The following is a 17,196-nucleotide window of genomic DNA, read 5'->3' on the forward strand; positions in this document are numbered from 1 at the left end:
CATGGGAGGTGTTTGATATGTCTATTACCTTGATCGTGGTGATGGTATCACAGGTGCTTGTATATTCCAAACTCATCAAATTACACACATTAAATATATACGTTCTTTGTATATCAATTATATCTCAATAAATCTGTTAAAAATTGATTCAACACAGATCATAATCTTAATTGTAAAAACCATAAAACTTCTAGAAGAAAACAAGAGAATATCTGTATGGTCTTGAGTCAAGCAGCGTTTTTAGATTTGACATTAAAAGTAAAATCCATTTAAAAAAATAATTAATTACAGGGCACCTGAGTGGCTCAGTTAGTTAAGCATCTACCTTCTGCTGGGGTCATGATCCTGGGGTCCTGGGATCGAGTCCCTCACCGGGCTCCCTGCTCAGCGGGGAATCTGCTTCTCCCTCTCCCTCTGCTGTTCTCTCTCTCTCTGTCAAATAAATAAATAAAATCTTAAAAAAACCATTAATTTGGCTTCATTATAACTTAAAAACCACTTGTACTGCAAAGGACACTGTTAAGAGAAAGAAAGGACAAGGCACAGACTAGGAGAAAGTATCTGCAAATCATTTCTGGCAAAGGACTTATCTAGAATATATAAAGAATTCTCAAAACTCAACATGAGAAAATAAACCAATAAAAGTGATCAAAGTAACTGAACAGACACTTAACCAAAGAAAATATACAGATATCAAATTAACATATGAAAAGAAACATATGATTAATCATTTTGAAAATGCCATTTGAAACCACAATGAGATACCACAGCACATCTATTACAAGGTTTAAAACTTAAAAACCTGGCAATACCAAATTCTGGTGAATATGCAGAGGAAGTGGAATGCTCATACACTGCTGTTGAAAATGCAAATTGGTATAGCCACTTTGGAAAATAATCTGGCAGTTTCTTCTAAAAATATGCCTATCAGGTGATCTGGAAATCCCTGTCCTAGACATTTGCCCAGAAGAAATAACAATTTATGCTCACTCAAAAGCCTGTATGTGATGATTTATAGCAGATTTATTTATAATCACAAAAAAATGGATACAACTTAGCTGTCCTTCAACAAGTAAATTGATTGTGGCACATCTAAAAAATGGAAAACTACTCAGCAATAAAAAGGAATAAACTGTTGATTTATGCAATAATATGGATGACATTCAGTAGCAGCAAGCACACTTAACATTCAGATCTTGGTTTCTAAATACCATTCTCTAATAAAGGAACCAGAGCTACTTGGAAAAATGAGTGATTACTGGGCTGGGGAAGGGAAAATCTAAGATGAGCTTGGAGAATCTTGTAAGGCCCAAAACTAACTGATCAAAAAAGGAGAGATGAAGTCATACTGAAAGGGCAAAGGAGCCAATCTGAATGAGTACTTCACACTTTTATTCCAAAATAATATTTCATTGAATGAATATACAATGTTTTATTTATCCATACATCAATTAATAGACTTTTGTGTTATTTCTTCTTTTTAGCTATTATGCATGATTCTGCTAATATTGTTCTTGTACAAGATTTTGTGTAGACATATGTTTTTATTTCTCTTTGGCATATACCTAGAAGTAGAGCTGATAGGTAATATTTTAATTCTATGTTTAACAATTTGAGGAATGGCCAAACTGTTTTTCAAAGGAGTGGCCACCATTTTACAATCCCACCAGCAGTGTATAAGGGTTGAAATTTCCTCATATTCTTGAAAACTCTTGTTAATGTCTGCATTTATTGTATCTATCCCAGTGGGTATGAAATGGCATCTCTTATATTTTTGCTCTGCATTTCCATAATGACTAATGATGTTGAGCATCTGTGCTTATTATGCATTTGTTTATAATTTTTCTGGAGAAATGTATATTCAGATCCTTTTCCCACTTTTCAATTGGGATATTTATTTTTATATTATTGAGTTGTAAAAGTTCTTCATGTGTTCTGGATAAAAGTCCTTTATCAGGATACATGCAACTCAATGTTTATAGCAGCATTATTAACATTAGTCAAATTATGGAAACAGCCCAAATGTTCATTGACTGATGAATGGACAAAGAAGATGTGGTATACACACACACACACACACGTGTGTGTGTATATATGTACACACACATATATATACAATGGAATATTACTGTCATAAAAAAGAATGAAATCTTGCCTTTTGCAATGACATGGATAGAGCTAGAGAGTATTATATGCTAAGTGAAATAAGTCAGAGAGACAAATACCACATGATTTCACTCACATGTGGAATTTAAAAAACAAAACAAATGAACATACTGGGGGAGAAAGAGAGGCAAACCAAGAAACAAACTCTTAACTATAGAGAACAAACTGATGGTTACTGGAGGGGAGGTGGGTTGGGGGATGGGTTAAACAGATGATGGATATTAAGGAGGGTACTTGTTGTGATGGGCACCAATCGTCGTATGTAAGTGGTGAATCACTAAATTCTACACCTGAAACTAATATTGTGCTGTATGTTAACTGGCTGGAATTTAAATAAAAATTTGGGGGGAAAAAGAATGAAATCTTGCCATTGGCAATGACATGGATGGAGCTAGAGAGTAGTATACTAACTGACATAAGTCACTCAGAAGACAAATATGTGATTTCACTCATATGTGCAATTTAAGAAACAAAACAAATGAGCAAAGGGGGAAAATAAGAAAGAGAGGCAAACCAAGAAACAGACACTTAACTACAGAGAACAAACTAATGGTTACCAGAGGGGAGGTGGATGGGGCATGGGTTAAATAGGTGAAAAGGATTAAAGAGGGCACTTGTGATAAGCACCAGGTATTGTATGGAAATGTTGAATCACTCTTTGTACACCTGAAATTAATATTACATGTATGATAACTAACTAAAATTTAAATTAAAACTTTTTAAAAGTCCCTTATCAGTTCATGATTTGCAAAATTTTCCTCTCATTCTGAGGGTTGTCTTTTCATTTTCTTGACTGTACCATTGACAGCACAAAAAATTTTAATTTTGATAAAGTCCAAATTATCTATTTTTTATTTTGTTACCTGTTTTTTGTCATCAATATAAGAAACCATTGCCTGACCCAAGATAGTAAAGATTACTCTTATATTTTCTTCTAAGATTTTTTCTTTTTTAAAATATTAATTCCAATATAGTTAACATACAGTGTTATATGTTTCATTCTTTTTCATGGCTGAATACTATTCGTGTGTGTGTGTGTGTGTGTGTGTACCACTTCCTCTTTATCCATTCATCTATTGATAAGCACTTAGGCTACTTCCATAATTTGGCTATTGGAAATAATGCTGCTATAAACATCGGGGTGCATGTATCCCTTTGAATTAGTGTTTTTGTATTTTGGGGGTAAGTACCCAGTAATGTGATGGGTGGATCATAGGGTAGTTCTATTTTTAACTTTCTGAGGAACATCCATACTGATTCCCAGAGTGGCTGCACCAGTTTGCATTCCCACTAACAGTGCAAGAATTTCTTTTCCTCCACATCCTCGCCAACACCTGTTTCTTGTGTTGTTGATCATAGCCATTCTGATACGTGTGAGGTGATAGCTCATTGTAGTTTTGATTTGCATTTCCGTAATGGTAAGGGATGTTGAGCATCTCTTCATGTGTCTGTTGACTATCTGTATGTCTTCTTTGAGAAAATCTATGTTTATGGCTTCTGCTCATTTCTAAATTGGATTATTTGTTTTTTGGGTGTTGAGTTTTATAAATTCTTTATATATTTTGGATACTAACCCTTTATCAGATATATCTTTTGCAAATATCTTCTCCTATTCTATAGGTTTTCTTTTCATTTTGTTGATTGTTTTCTTCACTGTGCAGAAGCTTTTTATTTTGATGAAATCCCAATAGTTTATTTTTGCTTTTGTTTCCCTTGCCTCAGGAGACATACCTAGAAAAAAATTGCTACCACCTGTGTTCTCTCCAAGGATTTTTATGGTTTCAGGTTTCACATTTAGGTTTGTAATCCATTTTGAATTTATTTTTTTGTATAGTGTAATAAAGTGGTCCAGTTTCAATTTTTGCATATTTCTGTCCACTTTTCCCAACACAATTTGTTGAAGATACTGTCTTTTTCCCATTGGATATATTTCCTGCTTTGTCAAAGATTACTTGACCATATAATTGTAGGTTCATTTCTGGGTTTTCTGTTCTCTTCCATTGATGTATTTGTTTATTCTTGTGCCAGTACCATACTGTTTTTGTTAATACAGCTTTATAATATAACTTGAAGTCTAAATTTATGATGCCTCCAGCTTTGCTTTTCTTTTTCAAGATTACTTTGGCTATTCAGGGTCTTTTGTGGTTCCATACAAATTCTAGGATGGTTTGTTCTAGTTCTGAGAAAATGTTGTTAGTACTTTGATAGGGATTGTATTAAATGTGTCAATTGCTTTGGGTAATATAGACATTTTAATAATATTTGTTTTTCCAGTCTATGAGTTTGGAAAGTATTTCTTTGTGATGTCTTCAATTTCCTTCATCGGTGTTTCATAGTTTTCAGAGTACAGGTCTTTCACTTGGTTATGTTTATTCCTAGGTATCTTATTATTTTTGGTGCAATTGTAAATGGGATTGATTCCTTAATTTCTCTTTCTGCTGCTTCATGACTGGTGTATAGAAATGCAACAGATTTCTGTACATTGATTTTTGTATCCTGTGACTTTACTGAATTTGTTAATCAGTTCTAGCAGTTTTTTGGTGGAGTCTTTGGGTTTTCTAGATAGAGTCATCTGCAAATTGTGGAAGTTTGACTTCTTCCTTGCTGATTTGGATTCCTTTTATTTCTTTTTGTTCATCTGACTGCTGTGGCTAGGCCTTCCAGTACTATGTTGAATAAAAGTGGTTACTGTGGGTTTTCCATATATGGCCTTTATTATATTGAGGTATGTGTCCTCTATCCCTACTTTGTTGAGGGTTTCATCATGAATGGATGTTGTACTTTGTCTAATGCTTTTTTCTGCATCTATTGAAATGACCACATAGTTCTTACCCTTTCTCTTATTGATGTGATGTATTATGTTAATCGATTTGTGAATATTGAACCACCCTTGCAACCCAGGAAGAAATTCCCCTTGTGTGTGGTGAATGATTTTTTAAATGTATTTGTTGGATTCAGTTTGCTAGTATTTTGTTGAGCATTTTTATACCTATGTTCATCAGGGATATTGGCCCATAGTTCTCTTTTTTACTGGCATCTTTATCTGGTTTTGATATCAGGGTAATAATGCTGGCCTCATAGAATGAGTTTGGGAGTTTTCCTTCCTTGTCTATTTTTTGGCATAGTTTGAGAATAGGTATTAACACTTCTTTAAATGTTTGGTGGAATTCACCTGTGAAGCCATCTGGTCCTAGACTTTTGTTTCTTGGGAGTTTTGGGGTTTTTTTTTTTGTTTTTTGGTTACTAATTTAATTTCTTTGCTGGTCATCAGTTGGCTTAAATTTTGTATTTCTTCCTGTTTCAGGTTTGGTAATTTATATGTTTCTAGCAATTTATCCATTTATTTTAGGTTGTCCAATTTGTTGACATAGTTTTTTAAAATAATATTCTCTTATAATTGTATTTCTGTGGTGTTGGTTGTTATTTCTCATCTCTCATTTGTGATTTTATTTATTTGAGTCCTTTCTCTTTTTTTCTCGATAAATCTGGCTAGAGATTTATCAACCATCTACTGGTTTCATTGATCTGTTCTATTGTTTTTTTTTAATGTCTATACTATTTATTTCTGCTCTTTTCATTATTTCCTTCCTTCTGCTGGCTTTAGGTTTAGTTGTTATTTTTCTAGTTCCTTTAGGTGTAATGTTAGGTTGTTTATTTGTGATTTTTCTTGCTTCTTGAGGTAGGCATGGATTGCCATAAACTTCCCTCTCAGAACCACTTTTGCTGTATCCCAAAGGTTTTGACCATTGTGTTTCTTTTCATTTGTTTCCATGTACTTTTCTATTTTTCTTTTATTTCCTAGTTGACCCATTCACTATTTAGTAGCATGTTATTTAACCTTCCTGTATTTTTTCTTCCCAGATTTTTTCTTGTGGTTGACTTCTAGTTTCATAGCACTGTGATGACAAAAGGTGTATGATATGATTTTCATCTTGAATTTGTTGAGGCTTGTTTTGTGGGCTAATATGTGATCTATTCTGGAGAATGTTTTGTGTATACTTGAAAAGAATGTGTATTCTGGTGTTTTAGGATGGAATGTTCTGAATATATCTGTTAAATCCATCTGTTCAAGAGTGTCATTCAAAGCCACTGTTTATTTGTTTATTTTCTGTTTCAATGATCTGTCCACTGATGTAAGTGGGGCTTTAAAGTCACCTACTATTATTGTATTATTGTCAATTAGTTCTGTTATGTTTGTTATTAATTGCTTTATGTATTTGGGTGCTCCTTTGTTGGGTGCATAATATTTACAATTGTTATATCTTCTTATTGGATTGTCCCCTTTATTATTATGCCATGTCTTTCTTTGTGTCTTGTTATGGTCTTTGTTTTACAGTCTATTTTGTCCAATATAAGTATTGATACCCCAGCTTTCTTTTGATATCCATTTGCATGATAGATCTTCTCCATCTCCTCACTTTTAATCTACAGGTGTCTTTAGGTCTGAAATAAGTCTCTTGTAGGCAACATATAGATGGGTCTTGGTTTTTATCCATTCTGTCACCCTATTTCTTTTGATTGGAGCATTTTGTCCACTTATATTCAAATTAATTATTAATAGATATGTATTTATTGACATTTTATTATTTGTTTTGCAATTTTTTTCTGTATATTTTCTCTGATCCTTCTTGTCTTTCTCTTTCATGGCTTGCTGGTTTTCTTTTGTATTTTATTTGGATTTATTTCTCTTTATTTTTTGCATATTTATTAGTGGTTTTTGATATATGACTACCATTAGGCTTGTATACAACATCTTCTGCATATAAGAGTCTATATTAAGCTGATAGTTATTTAAGTTTGAACACATTCTTACTCCTCTCCTCCCCACATTTTAGGTATATGTTGTCGTATTTTACATCCTTATATTTTGTGAGTTCCTTGATTGATTTTTACAGAGATATTCATTTTTACTGCTTTTGTGTTTCCTACCTTCATACTATCACTTTTGGTCTGTCCTTTCCATTCCAAGACTCCCCTTTAATATTTCTTGCAGAGCTGGTTTAGTGTCCAAAAACTCCTTTAATTTTTATTTGTCTGAAAACTCTTTATCTCTCCTTCTGTACTGAATGATAACCTTTCTGGATAGAGAATTCTTTTCTGTAGATTTTTCCCATTCTGCACTTTGAAAGTATCATGACATTCCCTCTGGCTTGCAAAGTTTCTGCTGAAAAATCCCTTGCTAGCCTTATGGGTTTTACCTTGTAAGTTACTGTCTTCTTTTGTCTTTCTGCTTTTAATTTTTTTTCTTTATCACCATATTTTGCCAATTTAATTACAATACGTCTTGGTGTGTGTCTGCTTTTGTTGATTTTGATGGGGTTCTCTGTGTCTCCTGGGTCTGGATATCTGTTTCCTTCTCCAGATTAGGGAAGTTGTCAGCTATTATTTCTTTAGATAAATGTTCTGCCCCTTTTTCTCTCTCTTCTTCTGGGACTCTTATATTATGAATGTTATTACATTTGGTGGAGTAACTGAGTTCCCTAAGTCTATTCTCATTTTGTGTAATTCTTCTTTCTTTTGTTCAGCTTGATTACTTTCCATTACTATGCTTCTAGGTCATTAATTCATTCCTCTGCTTCTTCCAGCCTGCTGTTCATTCCATCAAGAGTGTTTCTCATTTCACTTATTGAGCCTTTTATCTCTGATATGTTACTCCTTATCTCTTTGTGAAGAGTCTCACTCATGCCTTCCACTCTTTTCTCAAGTCCAGTGAGCATCCTTATGATCATTACTTAATATTCTCTATCAGGCATGTTATTTATATCTGTTTTGCTTAGATCTCTGGCCATGGGCTTGTCCTGTTCTTTCATTTGGGATAAATTTCTTTGTCTTCTCATTTTGTCTAAGTCTCTGTGCCTGTTTCTCTGTTTTAAGAAAGGCAGCTACATCTCCTGTTCTTGAGGGTAAGGACCTTAGGAAGCAGAGGTCCTGTATTGCCCTGCCATGTAGTGTCCTCTGTTCCCCCAGGGCCTGACACTTCCAGGAGTGTCTCCAATGTGTGCTGCACGTGCTGTTTTTTCCTGGATGCTTTATCTTTCAGGCCAGTTGTCTGCAGAGGCTCTCTTTGCCTGTTGTGGGCAGTGTTTGGTCCCTGGCCTGAATGTGGTGCATTTTAACTAGGTGTGTTCTGGTCTGTTTGTGAAACAGACCAGACTGTTGAGACCTGTCACCACCCTGACAGAACTGAGGCTTCACAAAACTCCCAGGTTGGGAGATGTCATGTGAACAGGGGTTTGGGCCAGTCTTCTGGGGGAGGGGGCTTGCCTCCCTCAAACTGGTGTGAGTGTGACTGTGAAGGGTTGTTCCACTGAAGCATGGGAGGTTGGGACTTGGTGTAAGCAAGTTAAGTAATGTCTGCTCTGTGCTCTTTCCTGCAATTGACTCTTTGCTTATGCTGAAGGGTGGAGGAAGGAAATGGTGCCAGCCAGGTTTTTTTTCCCCCAGAGGCATATCTCTGGGATGTGTTCAGAGATGAGCAAATAACCTTCCCACTGTGTGCCCCAGGTGCTCTTCAGATCTGTTTCCATGCTATATTTCCATGGGTTGTTTGCCTGCCCTCTCTCTAAGAGTAGCCCCAGTGCCTTTCAGGCTCTATCCCAGCCATGCTTACTGACCTTTAAAACTCTATGCTTTAAGCCCTGCTGGTTGCAAGAACTCACACAGTTTGGCCCGTCTCACTTTCCAAGCCAATTGCTATGGGTATTTATTTTCTCTGGATGCTCCCCTGCATGCTAGTCAGTCTCTCTCACCCTTCTCTGTGACTGCAGCTCCCTCCCCACTGCAGTGGCCATGATCTGTTTCTCTCCCAAACCTCACCTCTGCACTTTCTACTTTCTTCACTGTGGTCTCTTCTCTACCTATAGTTGTGGAGTTTGTTCTGCCAGTCTTCAGGTCAATTTTTGGTATATTTAGGAGGATTTGATAGTTGTATTTGTAGGACAAGCTGAGCCTACGGTCCTCCTGTTCCACTACCATCTTCACAAGCCAGATTGTCATCTTCTAAGATTTTTATAGTCTGATCTGTTACATCTATGTCTATATTCATTTTGAATTGATTTTCTTGTATGGTATGAGGTAGGGGCACAAATTTATTATATGGATGTGGATATCTTGTTGTCTCAGTACCATTTTTTGTAAACACTATCTTCTCCCATGAAATTGTCCTGACCTTCTGTAGAAAATCAATTGACCATAAATTAAAGAGTTTATTTCTAAGCACTCAATTCTATTCCATTGACCTATTTATTTGTTCCAATGCCAATACTACACTGTTTTGATTACTATAGTTTTGCAGTATATTTTGAATTCACAAAGTTTAAATACTTGTATTTTGTTCTTCCTTCTCAAGACTGTTGTGGCTATTCTGTGCCTCTTGCGTTTTCATATGAATTTTAGGAATTGCTCATCAATTTCTAAAAAAAAAATCCAGTTAGGATTTTGATGGGGATTACATTGAATCTACAAATCAATTCGGGGAGTATTGCCATGTTTACAATCTTTAGTTCTCTGATCCATGAAAATGGAATGTGTTTCCCTTTATTTATTTCTTCTTTAATTTCTTTCAACAATGTTTTATACTTTTCAGTGTATAAGTCTTGTATGTGTTTCATTAAGTTTATTCCTAAGTATTTTATTCTTTTTGATGTTATTGTAAATAAAATTGTTCTTAATTTCATCTTCAAATTGATCATTGCTAGTGTATAGAAATAAAAGTTGTTTTGGTATATTAATTTTGTTTATTAGTTCTAAATATGTGTGTATATGTGCATGTGTGTGTATATTCCTTAGGAATGTTTATATACAAGTTTAGGTCAGCTGTAAATAGATTGTTTTACTTCTTCCTTTCAAATATGGACGACTTTTTTTCCTTGCCTAATTGCCCAAACAGAACCTGTAGTGCAATTTTTTAAAATTTTATTTTATTATGTTATGTTAGTCACCATACAATACATCATTAGTTTTTGATGTTATGATCCATGATTCATTGTTTTCGTATAACATCCAGTACTGCATGCAGTACGTGCCCTCCTTAATACCCATCACCAGGTTAACCCATCCCCCCACCCTGCTCCCCTCTAAAACCCTCAGTTTGTTTCTCAGAGTCCATAGTCTGTCATGGTTCATCTCCCCCTCCGATTTTCCCCCCCTTCATTTTCCCCTTCCTTCTCCTAATGTCCTCCATGCTATTCCTTATGTTCCACAAGTAAGTGAAACCATATGATAATTGACTTTCTCTGCTTGACTTATTTCACTTAGCATAATCTCCTCCAGTCCCATCCATGTTGAGTAAAAGTTGGATATTCATCCTTTCTTATGGCTGAGTAATATTCCATTGTATATATGTAGTGCAATGTTGATTGAATAGAAGTGGTGGGAACAGACATTTTTATCTTATTCCTTGACTTAGAGTAAAAGCTTTCAGTCTTCCACCATTAAGTATGATGTTGAAAGTTGAGTTTCATAAGCTTAAGCTTACCATTAAATGATTAGTCAAGGTCACTTTTTATCCATGCAGTAGCTAAATATATTTGTAGATCAACCACCTGTGCATCTTCCTTAGTTATTGTCTTAGAAGCCCTAAATGTTTTTTGGTGGATAGAGATACAGGACCAGAACTTTTATGCTTAATATTTGGAATTTGGTTCTTTCAGTGAACCAGTGTCATATTGTAAAATTATGCACAATGGCCTCTTGGAATATATTATTAATATTTGGTAACCCTACTGTGATATATATAATGAATAAACATAGGAATATATCTTTCTTTAGATTTTCTGCTGTTTTTTCAAACTTTCAGCCAAGCCTTTTCTTTTTCTTCTCTCTCATTTTAAATATTTTATTAATATTTTTTAAACTTTACATTATAATCAAATTCTTTCCTTTTTACATTTGAAAAACATTGAGCTTATTTTGATTGTCAGAAATCTTGATTACCTTCTTTTAATCTAATTGAGTGAGGCTTTTAAATTTTCTATTTCTGCCTTTGTTTCTGGCTATCTTAAAATAGATTACTAGGAAGTTTTCTGCCTTGATTCTCTTCCAATAAGAACTATGATTTTTGTCCTTAGAGTAGTTTACTTTCTCCTGATTATAAATGAGTGCTTTAGATTTTCAGTGATTTCTTTCATGATGTCTTCATTTTAGCCCACTCTTGTTACATTCTCTTTCTAGGCTGTTTCATAACAGCTTTCTCTAAATTATTTTTTTAAAGATTTTTTCATTGGGGGGGGGCAGAGGGAGAGAATCTTCAAGCAGACCTCCCACTGAGTGCAGAGCCAGATGCAGGGCTCAATCCCACAACCCATTAGATCATGACCTGAGCCAGAACCAAGAGTCAGATGTCCAACTAACTGAGCCACCCAGGTGTCCCCAGCCTTCTCTAATTTAGTTGTATAGGTATAATGTTTTCTTGAATATTGTTGATAATATTATTTAAAACATTTTCTAGAGGGTATTATGCTAAGCTAAAGAAGTCAATCAGAGAAAGACATGTATCATATGATCTCACTGATATGAGGAATTCTTAATCTCAGGAAACAAACAGGGTTGCTGGAGTGGTGGGGGGTGGGAGGGATGGGGTGGCTGGATGATAGGCATTGGGGAGGGTATGTGCTATGGTGAGCGCTGTGAATTGTGTAAGACTAATGAATCCCAGACCTGTACCTCTGAAACAAATAATACATTATATGTTTAAAAAAAAAAAAAGAAGATATTAGGAACGGAAAAATGAAGGGGGGGAATCGGAGGGGGAGACGAACCATAAGAGACTATGGACTCTGAGAAACAAACTGAGGGTTCTAGAGGGGAGGGGGGAGGGGGATGGGCTAGCTTGGTGATGGGTATTAAAGAGGGCACATACTGAATGGAGCACTGGGTGTTATATGCAAACAATGAATCATGGAACATTACATCAAAAACTAATAATGTAATGTATGGTGATTAACATAACATAATAAAATTTAAAAAAATAAAACCTTTTCTAAAATATTGATTTTTTCTTTTACAATGATCTATTTCATAAGAATGTTACTTATAAGATCAATTTCTTTTAAACTTTCAAAAGTTTTCATACATCAAGAAAGGAAGGGTGTTTGTGATTACATAAATGAAGGTAAAATAAAATCTTCAATATTTATTCTTAAATGACCTAGTAGAAAATATTATTCAAAATAATAATATCAACAATATATTGGATGACTATAGCTTATGAATAAGCAATGTTATAAGGCATGGAAGAAAAGACTTATAATTCTTTTGTTATTATAAGTTGGTCACATTGCCTGTGAAGCAGTATAGTATTATTTGAAAGTGGATGTAGATTAATTGTAAATGTATATATATTCTAGGGCAATGACTTAAAATTTTTAATAACTATAATTAATATGTTAAAAGGAAAGAAAATGGAAACATATAAAATGCACAATTGAAACCAAAAAAGCAAAAAAAGAGTGGGAAAGCTAAGGAAACAAAGAAAAAGGACAAAAGATAGAAAACGGTTGCAAATAATGTAGATGTTAATCCACTATATCAATAATGATTTCAAATGTAAATAGTCTAAATGCACCAATTAAAAGGCAGAGACTATCAGAGTGGATAAACAACCAAGACCTAACTATATGCTATCTACAAAAAACCCACTTTAATATAAAGACACAGAGAGATTAAAAGTAAAGGGATGGAGAGTGATATACCATTGCTAATACCAATCAAAAGAAAGCTAGAGTACCTATATGAATTCAGATAAAGCAGATTTCAGAGCAAGGAAACATTTCAGGGATGAAGAGGAGCATTATATGACGATAAAGGGGTTAATGTTCTAAGACACAACAGTCCTTAATGTATATGTGCCTAAAAACAAAGCATAAAATACATGAGGCAAAAACTAATAGAACTGCAAGGAGAAATAGACAAATCCATTTTTATAGTTGGAGACTTCAACATCCCTCTCTCAGAATTTCACAGATCCAGAAGGCAGAAAATCAGTAAATATATAATTAAACTTAATAGCACCATTAATAACTGGATCTGATTGACATTATAAAATGCTTCATTCAGCAACAGCAGACTACTAATTCTTCTTTTTTTTTTAAGAATTTATTTATTTATTTGAGAGAGAGAGAATGAGAGAGAGAGAGCACATGAGAGGGGGGAGGGTCAGAGGGAGAAGCAGAGTCCCTGCCGAGCAGGGAGACCGATGTGGGACTCGATCCAGGGACTCCAGGATCATGACCTGAGCCGAAGGCAGTCGCTTAACCAACTGAGCCACCCAGGCACCCCATAGACTACTAATTCTTCTTAAGCCGATGTGGAATAGTCACCAAGACAAATCACATTCTGGGCCATAAAATATAACTTAATAAATTTAAAAGAAGAAAAATCACATAATGTTTGCCCTTAGACCACAATGGAATTAAATGGACTAGAAAACTTCCAAATATTTGGAGATTAAACAACACACTTCTAAATAACACATGGATGTGAGCTGAAGTCTCAAAAGTAATTAAAAATATTTTGAACTAAATGAAAATGAAAATACAGCTTATCAAAATTTGTGGGATATGGCAAAAGTAGTGCTTAGAGGGAAATTTATAGCATTGAATGCATATATTAGAAAAGAAGAAAGATCTAAAATCAATAATCTAAGCTTCCACCTTAGGAAACTAGAAAAAGAAGAGCAAATTTCATCCAAATGAAGCAGAAGAAATGAAATAAAAATAAGGTAAAAATTAATGAAATTGAAAACAGGAAATTAATAGATTTTAAAAATCAATTAAGAAAACCCCTCTAGCCAGGGTAACTAAGAAAAAAGAAAGAAGACAAAAATTACTAATATCATAAGTGAAAGACGGGCCATCACAACTGATCTTGTGGATGCTAAAAGGATAATAAAGTAATATGAAAAGCTAGCATGCAAATTTGACAACTTAGATTTAATAGACTAATTCCTTAAAAGACACAATATAACAAAACACACAAAGAGAGATAGGTCATTTGAGTAGGCTTATATCTAATTAAAGAAATTGAATCAACAATTAATAAGTCTTCCCAAACAGAAAGCACCTGCCCCAGATGATTTCCCTGGGAAATTCTACCAAACATTTAGGGAAGAAATGATATCAATTGTCTACAACTTTTCCAAAAAATAGAAGAGCTAACACTTCCTAATTCACTCTATAAGTCCAGCATGATCTTAAACACTAAAACCAGACAAAGACATTACTAGGAAGGAAAACCAAAATATGCAACTGGTGATTAACTAAACTCAACATCTGAAACTAATGATACACTCTATGTTAACTAATTAAATTTAAATAAAATAAGATATAAAAAATAAAAATAAATAAAATAGATCTAAACAAACAAACAAATGAACAACAACAACAACAAAAACAATGATTGCTCATGGACATAGATGCAAAAACCCTCAACAAAATACTAGCAAATTCAATGTACAGAAAGAATTATGCACCACAGCCAAGTGGGATTTATTCCAGTTATGCAAGACTGATTCCACATTCAAAATCAACTAATGTTCATCATCAAAGGATAAAAAAGAAAATTATGTGACAACATCAATAAGTGCAGGAAAAGCATTTGACAAAGTCCAGCACCCATTCATGATAAGAACTCTCAACAAATCAGGAATAGGGAGAAAGTTCCTCAACTTTATAAAGAACATCTTTAAAATCCTGTGGCTAACATACTTAATGGTGAGGAACTAGATGCTTTACTACTGAGATAGAGGACAAGATAAGAATACTCCCACTCACCACTCCTCCACCCCTATTCAACATTGTTCTCCAAGTCTTAGCTAATGCAATAAGACAAGAAAAAGAAGTCAAAGATATACAGATTTGGAAGAAGAAATAAAACTGTCTTTATAGATGATATGCCTGTCAATGTAGAAAAATTGACCAAAAAAACAACAAAACAAATAAACAAAACTCCTGGAACTAATAAGAGACTATAGCAAGGTTGCAGGACACAATGTTAATACACAAAAGTCAATTGCTTTCAAATATACCAGAAATGAACAATTATAATATAAAATTTAAAACACAATGCCATTGACATTAGCACAAAAAATGAAATGCTTAGGTATAAACCTTACAAGATATGTACAATATCTATATAAGGACACAGACAAAAATTGCATGATTTAACTTATATGTGGAATCTAAAAAAGTCAAACTCTTAGAAGCAGAGATAGAATGGAGGTTGCCAGGGGCTGGTGGTGGGAGAGATGTTGGTCAAAGGATACAAAGTTTTAGTTATGCAGCATGAATAAATCTCAAGATGTAATGCACAGCATAGTGACAATAGTTAATAATACTGTATGTATACTTGAAATTTGTTAAGAAAGTAGATCTTTTTTCTTTTTCAATTTTCATCTACTCTCTTTTTTATTTTATTATGTTATGTTATTCACCATACATTACATCATTAGTTTTTGATGTAGTCTTCCATGATTCATTGTTTGCATATAACACCCAGTGCTCCATGCAGAATGTGCCCTCTTTAATACCCATCACCAGGCTAACCCATCCCCCCACCCTCCTCCCTTCTAGAACTCTCAGTTTGTTTCTCAGAGTCCATAATCTCTCATGGTTCATCTCCCCCTCCGATTTCCCCCCTTTCATTTTTCCCTTCTTACTATCTTCTTTTTTTTTTTTTTTAACATATAATGTATTATTTGTTTCAGAGGTACAGGTCTGTGATTCAACAGTCTTACACAATTCACAGTGCTCACCATAGCACATACCCTCCGCAGTGTCTATCACCCAGCCACCGCATCCCTCCCACCCCCCACCACTCCAACAACCCTCAGTTTGTTTCCTGAGATTAAGAATTCCTCGTATCAGTGAGATCATATGATACATGTCTTTCTCTGAAAAAAAAAAAAAAAAAAAGAAAGTAGATCTTAAGTATCCTCACCACACACTCACTACTGATGTGAGGTGATGATATGTTAATTAGGTTGATTATGGTAATTACTTCACAATACAACATACATCAAAACATACATTGTACACCTTTAAATACATACAATTTTGGGGCGCCTGGGTGGCTCAGTCGTTGGGTGTCTGCCTTCGGCTCAGGTCATGATACCAGGTCCTGGGATTGAGCCCCACATTGGGCTCCCTGCTTCACAGGGAGCCTGCTTCTCCCTCTCCCACTCCCCCTGCTTGTGTTCCCTCTCTCGCTATGTCTCTCTCTGTCAAATAAACAAATAAAATCTTAAAAAAAAACCATACAATTTTTATTTGTCAATTATGCTTCAATAAAGCTGAGGAAGAAAATAAAAAAACCCTAAATAAATGGGGAGATAGTCCATGTTTATGGATAGGAAGACTTAGTAAGGCTAGTAAGAATTAATCTATAGATTCAGTCAAAACCCCAGTCAAAAATCCCAGCAAGAAGTGAAATAAGTCAAGCAGAGAAAGTCAATTATCATATGGTTTCACTTATTTGTGGAACATAAGGAATAACATGGAGGACATTAGGAGAAGGAAGGGAAAAATGGGGCGGAATTGGAGGGAGAGATGAGCCATGAGAGACTATGGACCTGAGGAACAAACAGGGTTTTGGGGGGGGGGGGATGGGTTAGCCCGGTGATGGGTATTAAGGAGGGTATGTACTGCATGGAGCACTAGGTGTTATACGAAAACAATGGATTGTGGATCACTACATCAAAAACTAATGATGTATTGTATGGTGACTAACATAACATAGTAAAATTAAAAAAAAAAAATCCCAGCAAGTTATTTTGTGGATACTGACAAATTAATTCTAAGGTTTGCACAAAATTTATACCTTCTACAAAAATTAACCCTAAATGGATCATAATTCTAAATTTAAAATACAAAACTATGTAATTTCTGGATGATAACACGGGAGAAAATCTTGGTGACCTTGCAGTTAGTGATAACTTTTTAGACACAATACCAAAAGTGCAATCTGTGAAAAGAAAAGTCAGACTTCATTAAAATTAAAGACTTCTGCTCTGTGAAAGACACTGTTAAAAATAAA

General features: G+C 34.6%; 1 long non-coding RNA gene across 1 annotated transcript in view; it reads right to left on the bottom strand.

The window, feature by feature from the left end:
* Positions 1–289: 289 nt before the first annotated feature.
* Positions 290–17,196, bottom strand: part of LOC123851199 (uncharacterized) — a 168,606-nt gene continuing 151,699 nt past the window's right edge. The window contains exon 4 of the long non-coding RNA XR_010406293.1: positions 290–432. This is a non-coding gene — a long non-coding RNA (uncharacterized LOC123851199). The remainder of the gene's footprint in view (positions 433–17,196) is intronic.

The sequence above is a fragment of the Mirounga angustirostris genome, unplaced genomic scaffold (genome assembly GCF_029215605.1).
Source record: "Mirounga angustirostris isolate CCGP_5_RB_7025 unplaced genomic scaffold, mMirAng1.0.hap1 SCAF_11, whole genome shotgun sequence".
NCBI lineage: Eukaryota > Metazoa > Chordata > Mammalia > Carnivora > Phocidae > Mirounga > Mirounga angustirostris.